We start from the raw sequence: 12,308 nt of genomic DNA, 5'->3' as shown, positions 1-12,308 counted from the left end.
TGTGAGTAAGAAATTCCAGGCACCCTTTTAACTTTACTTTTGCTGCTGCACTGACAGAAGACTGTGCATTGTTATATAAGTGTCGGTTCACGAATTCATGAGTATTATAATTTAATTTTTCAATAAAAATACAATTTTTATCATACATTTTATTTTAACTAATAAATATACTTTTCAAAATAAAATAATTATAAAACAAACTAAAATTATAATATATATTATTATATGTTTTTATTGTATTACGCAGAAGTTTAAAATATCATAGTATTTTGTTAATTTTTTTATTTGTTTATTTTAGTTAGTCCTACAAAATATCTCAAGAAAGAAACTGTATTGATTCAATGGGAAACCCTTATAAGAGAAGAACAAATAACAGAAAACTCGTCTGTTTGTAACGAGAGTATCTGTTTATCTACTCACTACTAGTAGTGAACTACGTGTGGAAGAACAGGATAGGTACAGAACAAGGCTCTCTCCGCCCAACTTTCCCTGAGACATGTCGGCAGGGAAACAGTCAGAAAAGATTATGTGCAGCAAAAGGAAAAATGTAAATGAAAGCAATGAAAACACACACAATTATGGAAATCTGCCAGGACTTAAATAAGTGGACGGAGAAAGCATGAGGTTTAATAGTATCGCTAGAAGTAAAGGCTGTCCCCAAGGTCTCATGAACTTTAATCAGATCCAGTCCAGTAGTGGGCGTGGGATTGCCTTTGTATCGGTACAGAAAAGAACAGAACTTGGGTGTACAAAAAAAAAAAAAAAAAAATGAAACCTACAAGAAGAATACCGGAACTCAGAAAGGATGCACAAAGACATGGCTGGACGTACATAAATTACAGAAGATACACGCAAATAAGGCAGGAAATAACAGAAATAACCTATAAAGAAGAAGATATCTACCAAAGCCTAGTAAACAATAAAATTAGTTTAACAATTTTTTTTCTTTTTTTTTTCTGAGACGTCGAAGACCAACTTTTTAACAAAATAACACACGGCCTAATAAGAGAGAGAACTCAAAATCGAAGAAACAGTAAGTAAATACCACAGTTCTCCCCAGCATCAACAAAACACACAAAAGGAAAGAGATCGTAAAACAACTTAGAGAAAAAGAAAAAAAAACATTACATATGCGAAGGCATCCAAGACACAAACAACAACTTGGAACACCACAGCATCTCCTCCTGCAACCATAAACATGGATCTTCATCTCAAGATATATTCATGTATGATACATGCGCATATAATGAATCTAACAGAACCCGGATGCTATGAGAGAGTACTGAATTCAACCTTCACTGCAAATAACCTCCCTAATATAAAAATCCCAGAAGCACCAGACTCAAGGAAACTTATCAAGATTATGACGCAAGAAGAGGAAAATATGAATGATGATGATACAAACAAGCAGACTCAGGAAAAAAAAAGAAATGATGGTACTGAGAATACCAAGCAGGAGCAAGACAAAGTCAGTGTTCAACAAGAATCAGAGGAAACTACTATTCACCAAAGAAGTCGTAATGCAAAAATAAACAGTAAAGACATACAGCTAAAAATATATACCCCTGTTAGTGCAGGTTGGCCTGATCATTTGTCATCTCGGGTGCTGGTCACAAGTCTGAATGAAAACAAATTCAAATACACATACACAGACCATACAATAGAAGACACTGAGCTACTGAACATAATTGAAACCAATGGAATTACAATAGACAGAACATGCTGGAACATAGTTGACGATGCTGTGTTTAGGAAAATAAGATCTGGGCTTATAACCGAAAAAACACCACCACCCAAAGACACATCAAGAAGACAAAGAAAATACTCCAAGTAATTGTTAACTCACACTACAAGGATAACACGCAGCATGGCCTCGAACAGTTTAAAAATAATTCAACATAACGTACAACAATGGAACAACCGAAGAATTTCACTCTCAAACACCTACAGAATCATTGACCCAGACATAGTACTAATCAACAGTCACTGCCTAACAGACAGCAGTACAATGAAAATCCCAGGCTATAATATACATAAGAAAAACAGTCTAAATAACCCTGCAGACGGCACAGCAATTGCAATTAAAAAGAACCTAGAATATAAAATTATGGATAATTTTATCTCAGACCTACTTGCTGTAGAAATCACTACTACAACTGGCAAAATTATAATATCAACCCTGTACCAACCACCGGCAAGGAATTATATACCAATCCCAGACTTCACCAATCTCTTCAGACGTAACTGCCCAGTCTATATGATCGCCGACATGAACACTAATCATCCCAATTTAGGCTACAACCATTATAACACAAAAAGGAAGACAAATTATCACTTTAATTCAAAAAAGATTATTACAACACATAGGTCCGGAATTCCCAACATTCTACACACAAAGCAGAGGGACAACACCAGACATTATATTAACAAACTACCGAACACACCACAACACACGCGCAATACCAGGACCCCTTACCACCAGCGACCATATACCAATCATATTTACAATATCCACCACACCCATTCTAATTCCAGCACCTCCTAGACCAAACTACCCAAAAGCAGACTGGGAAAAATTTTAAATACAGGTTAACAACACTCTACACAGAAACAACCTAGATAACGGAACTGGAAACAATTGACACAGCAACTTACAACTAGCACCAGGCAATCGAATACGCATCTCAGCAGTTTATCCCTACAACAAGATATAAAAGGCTACCCTCACCCAAGCACACAGACACCACAAAACTACTTATAACACTCTTCTTAGAATTGCAAACATATTCAAGAGTTAATGGATGGAACATAGATAGTTACAGATACTACAAACACATACAAACAGTTCTCTATGATGCACTCATCACAGAAAAACGGGAACACTGGCACAAACTTATCCAAGACGTCTCCAACACATACACAGACCCCATTACACTTTGAAAAAAAATAAAATTAATAACAGGCAAAAGAGAACAAGAACCACACTACATAAAAAACAAAAACAACATAAAAGTATACACCGACGAAGAAAAAGAGAGAGTTCATAGGGAATATTGGCAAGATATTTTCAATGATGAAGATGATGATGAAGGCGACAGTAACACAGAAGCAGTACTACAACATATACAAAATAATATACAAAGAACCGTCCCGCACCATAACGCAGACATGTCCAGACTTAACACCCACACTACAGACATGGAAATAACTGCAGAAGGCGTTAAAAAAATATTAGCAAATTAAAGAGAACCAGTCCTGGTGAAAGCGGGATCAACAAAACTATTCTCTCTCAACTACCAGACACAGCAATAGGAGGACTTACTGACATCTATAACAGTGCCATATCAACAGGATATTTTCCAGACAGATGGAAAAATGCCCTAAGACTCAATCCTAAACAGTCAAATCCCCACATCAACCTCAAAATTATAGACCTATCTCACTACTAGAAGTTCCAGGAAAAATACTCGAACGAATAATCAACACCAGATTAAAAACTCGCCTCGAAAACAACATGTATAACACCAACCAGTTTGGATTCCGTAGCAACAGGGGTACCACGCACGCACTAGCACTCATCACTGAACAAATAACACAATACAAATCCGACAATGGACAATGCCAAGTTATCTTAAGAGATATATCTAAACTTTTAACCAGGTTTGGCACCACGGGCTTAAGCACAAAATACTTCAGTTACACCTACCACTAACTATAGGAAAATTTTTATGTGATTTAACATACCGCACAGCCTCCATCAAAATAAATAATTATGTCGGACCAACTTTTAATCTCAATTGTGGTGTACAAGGAAGTGTTCTCTCTCCAACCCTTTTCACAATCTACACTAATGACATACAATACCCTAACCAAAATTTAAACATTAGCTTCGCTGATGACATAGCCCAAATCGTCGGATACCCAGGTAGATAAATAAAAAAAAAAAAAAAAATGTTAAACATAAAAACATAGAGAGCAATCAGAGTAATTAATAACTATGAAAGAAAATGGAAAATCAAAACTAACGTGAACAAATTCACGCCTCTCCACCTCGGAGCAAAAAAAAAAAAAAAAAAAATTCCCCTAAACATCAACGACGAAGAAATAGAATTTAAAAACAATGAATGGCAAATGTCTAGGTCTAACCATTACCACCACTGGTTATTACAAACACATTCAGGAACGAAAGAATATAGCAGCTGTAGCACAACAAAAACTATATAAACTGTATAATATGCCAGAAAAAGTAAAAATATCCTTAATTAAAGCACTAATCCTTCCTATACTTGACTATCCACCTATCCCAACGCACACTATGAGTAAACACCAGATAAGCAAACTACAAAAAGTACAAAACAAAGCACTGAGATTCGACATCAACCAGAAACACCCGTACACTATGACAACAGAACAAATACACACACACACACACACACACACACACACACACACACACACTAAAACAACACCTCTGAACATACGCCTACACTACAGAGCCAAGAGAATATGGAACAGAATAGAAGAACCAGAAATACCAACCTACCAAGCCCTTAAAGACAAACTAAACCAAATAGACAAGTACCACCGTGACTACCCAAGCAGCCTACAAACATGTAGCACTACACCCACACCAATTTATTAACAGTCCAACCCACAATACATACTTACCTTGATTCACTTACCTTCACACTTCCTGTACCAACTTACCTGAGGATGTCCGTACATCAAAACACACCATACACCGGGCATCTGAAAGGGAAAGAACATTGTGTTACACCAACACACTACACAACAAACACCTACACTTGCTTCACACGGGAAACGCGGCTGACCTCCTCTCAACCCACTCAGCGCGCCCTGAGTCGGCGGTGGGCTGGTGTGACAGGGCTAAGCGCCAGCTCCACCCTAAAGTCCACCGTCGACGGGTTCCGGCCACTGGTAGGGCTTGCAGGCCTCCAGCTAACGGAGCTGAGTGAGGGGCTGCACCTCGTCCTGAGTCGCAAGGTGTGGTCGGGGACCACACCTTTGGGGGGGGGGTGAAGAGTTGCGTGGAGTTAGCGAGGGAAATAGTGGTGGAGTCTCCGCCTGACTCAACTTACGGTGCAACAGGGAGACCCAGCCCGGCCTGTGCCATCACATGAAGCCTACACACAGTACACCTACACATTATACTAACACATAAAAATTTAACTCAAACTCACATACATATTTTCATACGTAAAACACAAGACGAGGAAACGAAAATAGGAAACAAAGAAAAGAGCAGTCTTGTTGGTAGGGAAGGTGTTGCTATAGCTAGCTTCTACTAAAATAAAAAATAAATAAATAAATAAATAAATAAATAAAATGTAACCTTCTAGGCAGAGTAACAATTCCTACAAAGTTACAGAAATAACATCATGAAGAAGATGCAGCCGCTACTCATACTAAAAAACATCAAACAAAAATAGCAAGGTGGTTAGCTCACCATTTTTTCTCTTCTATTGTCTTTCAATATTTTCTAGTTTTTAATCTTCCGTACTGACTCTTCTTCACCCCTCTTTTCTATAAACTTCAGAATGTCTTTGAGTCCTTGCATGAATTAATTATTTATTTAATTTGATCATTTTTTTTGTTATACTCTTCCTTACATCTTTCTGTTATTTCCTGCCTTATTTGCGTGTATCTTCTATAATTTACGTACGTCCAGCCATGTCTTTGTGCATCTGTTTTGAGTTCTGGTATTCTTCTAGTAGTTTTTTTTTTATTTGGGGAGTGATTTATAGCTCATATTTTTTCTTTGCTCTTAGGAATACTTTCCTCCATTGCATTTTCAGAGGTATTAAGCCAGTTTTGAGCCTCGGCTGTCTTGTAGTAAAACCTTGAAGGTTTTTAAGCCTAATTTTCTTCTTTAGTGATTCTTTTAAATAACCCCAGTTAGCTTCTTTTTATTTTAAATTATGTCATTGTTTCTTATAGATCAGGATATTTATAAAAGTAAAAATTTCAACGATTAGAACTCGAAATCTCGCCAGTACACAACCTGGATCGGTATCGGAAGTATTATAAATTTATAATAATTTAATTTTTCGATAAAAATACAATTTTTATCATACATTTTATTTTAACTAATAAATATACTTTTCAAAATACAATAATTATAAAACAAACTAAAATTATAATATATATTACTATATGTTTTTATTGTATTACGCAGAAGTTTAAAATATCAATAGTATTTTGTTAATTTTTTTATTTGTTTATTTTAGTTACTCCTACAAAATATCTCAAGAAAGAAACTGTATTGATTCAATGGGAAACCCTTATAAGAGAAGAACAAATAACAGAAAACTCGTCTGTTTGTAACGAGAGTATCTGTTTATCTACTCACTACTAGTAGTGAACTACGTGTGGAAGAACAGGATAGGTACAGAACAAGGCTCTCTCCGCCCAACTTTCCCTGAGACATGTCGGCAGGGAAACAGTCAGAAAAGATTATGTGCAGCAAAAGGAAAAATGTAAATGAAAGCAATGAAAACACACACAATTATGGAAATCTGCCAGGACTTAAATAAGTGGATGGAGAAAGCATGAGGTTTAATAGTATCGCTAGAAGTAAAGGCTGTCCCCAAGGTCTCATGAACTTTAATCAGATCCAGTCCAGTAGTGGGCGTGGGATTGCCTTTGTATCGGTACAGAAAAGAACAGAACTTGGGTGTACAAAAAAGAAAAAAAAAATGAAACCTACAAGAAGAATACCGGAACTCAGAAAGGATGCACAAAGACATGGCTGGATGTACATAAATTACAGAAGATACACGCAAATAAGGCAGGAAATAACAGAAATAACCTATAAAGAAGATATCTACCAAAGCCTAGTAAACAATAAAATTAGTTTAACAATTTTTTTTTCTTTTTTTCTGAGACGTCGAAGACTAACTTTTAACAAAATAACACACGGCCTAATAAGAGAGAGAACTCAAAATCGAAGAAACAGTAAGTAAATACCACAGTTCTCCCCAGCATCAACAAAACACACACACACACACACACACACACACACGGAAGATACAAATACTACAGCACAATGTAGCACACTGTCATCCATATAAACACGCTGTAAAGAACACGTACATGGACACTGATCTTCATGTAACACTCATTAATAGTCACCACATCAGATCAGACAATTCACTAAACATACATGGATATAAAACATATACCGTAAATACAAGAAACGAAATCCACGATGGGAACGTCATTCTAATAAAAATAAATAAATAAATAAATAAATAACATCAAACATGTAATAAAAAAAATAAAAAATTCACTTCAGACATCCTCCAAATAAGTCAACACCACGACTGGCCCGAGAAACACAGCTAGGTACCACATATTCTTATCCCCAGAAGACCTTTCCATTTCCCATACCAGATTTTCACCACTTAACCTCCAATGATACTCCCCACATACATAACAGATGACCTTAATGCCAAACATCTTCTGGGTCAACACTATCAACATTACAGGCAAAGGACTAAAACTATGAGTATTAATAGATGACAACAAACTAAAACATCTTGGTCCTGATTTCCACACACACATCGGCCACAACATACCAACATGTAACGAAATTTTTACAGATAATAAAATTTACCACAATTACATTGAAAAATATCTAATTACTGCCTCGGATCACATACCAATTATCATAACAATAACTGCAATGGCAATAAAGATTCCCACCTCATCAGAATGCAAACTCAAGCCAAATAGGATAACTTTAAACAGGAAATTGACACGGCAGTTATAGCAGCAAAAAAAAAAAAAAAAAAAAAAAAAAAAAAAAAAAAAAAAAAAAGAAAAAAAAGAAAATCCTACAACAAAAACACGAATACTACATAAACGAATATCGAATACGACAATTAGAAATATACAATGCATACTGGAGACATTACTGGAGGCTGCAGGAAATAATGGTTGGAATTATACTACATCCGCAGTCTACAAAACACATAAAAGGCTACGTATATACGAATATAACAAACAATACTTAAAATAAACTGGAAGGACAAGATAAAAAAAAAAAAAAGTACAAATTCTCTATAAAACACCGAGGGTTTTTCATCACCAAATAAATAGGCTAAAAGGAAACGCAAACAACATCGCACCTCATTCAATAGATTAAAAAAAATAAATAAATAAAATAATAATAATAATAATAATAATAATAATAATAATAATAATAATAATAATAATAATAATAATAAAACAGCTTTGAAGAAAACCTTAACTTTGACACGTATGCAGAATAACAACTAAATAATTTCCTTAGGCTAAACATAAACAAAATTATTCCACATCCACAAGTAGACCTCACTATATTAAACACGAACCTCCTGATTTCTACCATTTCAGAACACGAAGTAGTCACCACAATAATAATAATAAAAAAAAAAAAGCTGAAAAAATATCCCAGATAACAGTAAAATCATTGAACCTACCAGATAGAGCAATGGATATTTATATAAAGCTTCTAAACTGCTCACTCTCTCTCAATATTTCGAAAGGGCAAACATCGCGCTAATTCTCAAACCAAACAGACATAGCAGCAATCCTATAAATTACAGATCTATATCGATGTTAGAGGTTCCTGGCTAGTTATTAGGAAAGGTCATTAACAAAATACTTGAAAATTACATAACATAAGGAAATAAGGGAAGCTGCAATAAGACCTCTTTAAAAGCTTCCTAATCACTAAGAATGACTAAGAATACAATAACATACTCCTCGAGGCATAACGTGGTTTCTGGACATCACGAAGCACAGAAACGGCAATAGCAATAACTTTCGAAAAAAATAAAATAAATAAATAAATAAATAAATAAATAACAGAATCCTGGCTAAACACCAACAGTTCTCCATAGTTCTCAGGGACGTTTCCAAAGCCTTTGACAAAGTATGGCATGATGGGTTAGAATGTCATTCAAATATGCCTGACATCTTCACACCAAACTCTTATGCACTTTCTTAGATAACAAGATAAGCAGGAATAACTACATAGGAAAGGCCATAACAGTCCAAACTGGGGTCCCTAAGGCAGCCCCCTTTCACCCACCTTGTTCACAGCAGACATACCACCCTCTTCTTACGACTGTCTTAACAATATGTATGCAGAAGATATCACACAAATAATAACCTACCACAGCAAATCCAGAAAATTGATGGCTAAAAAAAGTTGAGAGAGAGGTAAACAAGATAAATGAATATGAGGAAAACGGAAGATTAAAACCAACACTATCAAATTCAAAATAATTCCACTAGCAATTAAGAAGACCCATCCAGTCACAATTAACGAACAAGTCATTCCATACTCTAAAGAAGGTTTTGTACTTGAACTACACATAAACACTTTCAGACTGATTACACACATAAAACATATAAAATAAATAAATAAATAAATAAAAAAATAAAAAAATCAGTCCTCAATACTCTAAAAAGATCTCAAAACCTATACCGAAACGTAAAACTACATCTCGTTAGAGCGTACGTCCTGCCTTTACTTTCATATTCCTCTTACCCTCTTGACTGTTACAAAGACAACACACACTACAACACATAAAACAAAGCTTTACGCGTCTCCTTCAACTGAAGATACCCTTACACCAATGCAACTGAGGAACTCCACCAATGGACCTAGGCCAACCTAGGTCCATTGAGGGTATTATTCTACAACACAGGAAATATAACAGAAAATGAAATAGCCACTGAAAGACAACACTAAATACGAAGATAATATCAGAAAACACAGACACGTGGTTGGTTTAAAAGACCAATACTTCGACTACATAAATATGAGTCTGAACCGATGTATACAAAAGCCTAAGATAAAGAAACATACACGGAGAAATCAAGCACTCACCAGGTGGCGGGATGCGACCTGACACCAAGTGGTTTTTACTTTCCCTCCCCTTCCCCCTTATTTTCCTTTTTTTTTTTTTTTTTTTTTTATATATATATATATATATATATAATTATACTTTTTTTTTTTTTTTTTTTTTTTTTTTACATTACTTTTCGCCTCCTTGGTTTTAAGCTCGGTCGTGTCACAGCGCTGCCTTTCCCTGACATAATCAGTTTCTTTCTGTCATTTTAAATACACAGTTTTACGTTAGGCGCTTTTGTTATTTATTTATTCCAATCCCAAAGTACATATCACTATACTGATATACAAGTCCTTTATATGAAAAAAAAAATCCTGTCGCAAATTCGTGAAGTAAATATATATATATATATATATATATATATATATATATATATATATATATATATATATATATATATATATATATATATATATATATATATATATATATATATATATATTAGACTAGCTGCCAAATATGTTTCTGCCAAATAATTCTGACCTTACTTTATATGGTAGGGTTTTAGTCGGAGGTCTCTAAGGCACTGGAAAAACTCCATGACAACCAGATTGAGTTTTATTAAACTTAGCCTCTAAATAACAAATAAAGTTTTCAAATTATTTTTCTCTCTTCTGATTCACATTCATATTTCTAGAAATTAGTTAGGTTACTTTGGAGTTATGGGACTTCCTATACCGGGAACAAAGTTAACTAATCAGTTCATAATAATAAAACGTAAATGAATATGTTACAACAATTAACTGGTGTCTCAAGGGTTTACCTTAATTTTTGGTATATAAAAAAAATCCTAATTGTGTAGGTGTTACATTCATTTGTGTGTGTATCACTGGTGTTTTGACTACTACCTTATCATAGAACAATTTCCCTAATCTGTTTACATTCTGAATAAATAAATAAATAACTGGTAAAAGGAATTTTACATCCTACTTCTCTGTGGACAACGATACCAGTTAGGCTATGACGCCGAAATCTCGCGCCTCGGATTATATTAGACGCTTTACCCTCAAAATCTAGTCCTCCGCATATACTAAAAGACATAATTTTGCAATATCCTTAATAGTTTAGACGCCTTCTACATTCACAAATTATTCTTGAACATTTTGGTTAATGGTCCCATATGCTCCTGGATTCTAACACTGTCTATTAATATTTTTTTTTGGATCTAGATATTAACAAAGAGTTTCTCTCAAAATACATAATGTTACACTATGTAACACGATTTTTGTCTTTGACAAACAAGTATTATTTTACAACTCTTTTCATTGCAAAGCAATAGAAAATGTCCATTATTCCTGTCAAACTTTGCTTTTGTGGATGGTTTTAGAATTATTTTCTGCCCCAAAATAGTTAAATTTCACCATTTTCATAATTTTTGGGCGGAAAACAAAAACAAAAAACAAATAAACAAATTCATATCACACATCATTTTAAAACTACTGAAACTAATTTTTAGGATTAAAATGAAGTTTTCTTGATTAGCGTGAACATAACAAATAACTTTCACGTATGAGCCCCCAAATGTAGTCTCCCATCATGTTTTCATTGAAGGATCCCTGATATCTCTGTTCAAAGTTCATTATATCCTGGTGAAAGCGCTCCCCTTGTTCCAAGGCCCCCAACATAGAATCAATGACCACTGGAGATACCCACATATGGAACTTATTAAAAAAGCACTTAAAAGGAAAAAGCAGTAGCAAGGCAGATGAAAAAAGCTTTTCCATTGATCTTATTAAAGATGTTGGAGGTTTCCAACTCTGTAAGCTTATAGCAGTAGTTCTATTTGTCAAAAAAAATAAATAAATAAAATAAAATAAATAAATAAATAAATAAATAAATAAATAAATAAATAAAAAAAAGTAGCCTTGCCTTGTACCAAGAGTTTGGAAATCTCAACAACAACAGTTACCAAAATTATCACAAAATACATACATTCAGCACTTTATTCAATTCAGTCTAAAGAAAGTTTTTTTTTCTTTTTTTTTACATAACTGACTAAATCATGACATCAAACAAGTATTGGGGGAAAAAATCTAGCAAAGCACTCAGGAAAGAGAGGGAAAATACGTGAAAGTTTTAAGAAAATATCTACAAGGAAAACCGTCTCTAGACGCAACTACGCAGTTATGATTACAGAGAAAAGTACTTTACGTCAGTAATACTATGCGGGCAGCAGACGATTCAGGAACGTAATGTTGGCAGATTAGCTGTTTTCCGGCTAGATTTAGCCGAATTTGGACGAATCTAGCCAGAAAATATTGCCTTTAGTCGACATCAGGAAACAGTTGCTGAAACACCTCAAAATTTAGCCATTTTCTAGCCGATTTTCTACATGCAGAAAATCATGGAATAAATAATAGTTCAAAATGTTTTAGTTATGAGGGA

This window comes from Scylla paramamosain, chromosome 25 (assembly GCF_035594125.1).
Source record: "Scylla paramamosain isolate STU-SP2022 chromosome 25, ASM3559412v1, whole genome shotgun sequence".
Lineage (NCBI taxonomy): Eukaryota > Metazoa > Arthropoda > Malacostraca > Decapoda > Portunidae > Scylla > Scylla paramamosain.
Note: the sequence above shows the minus strand (reverse complement) of the source record.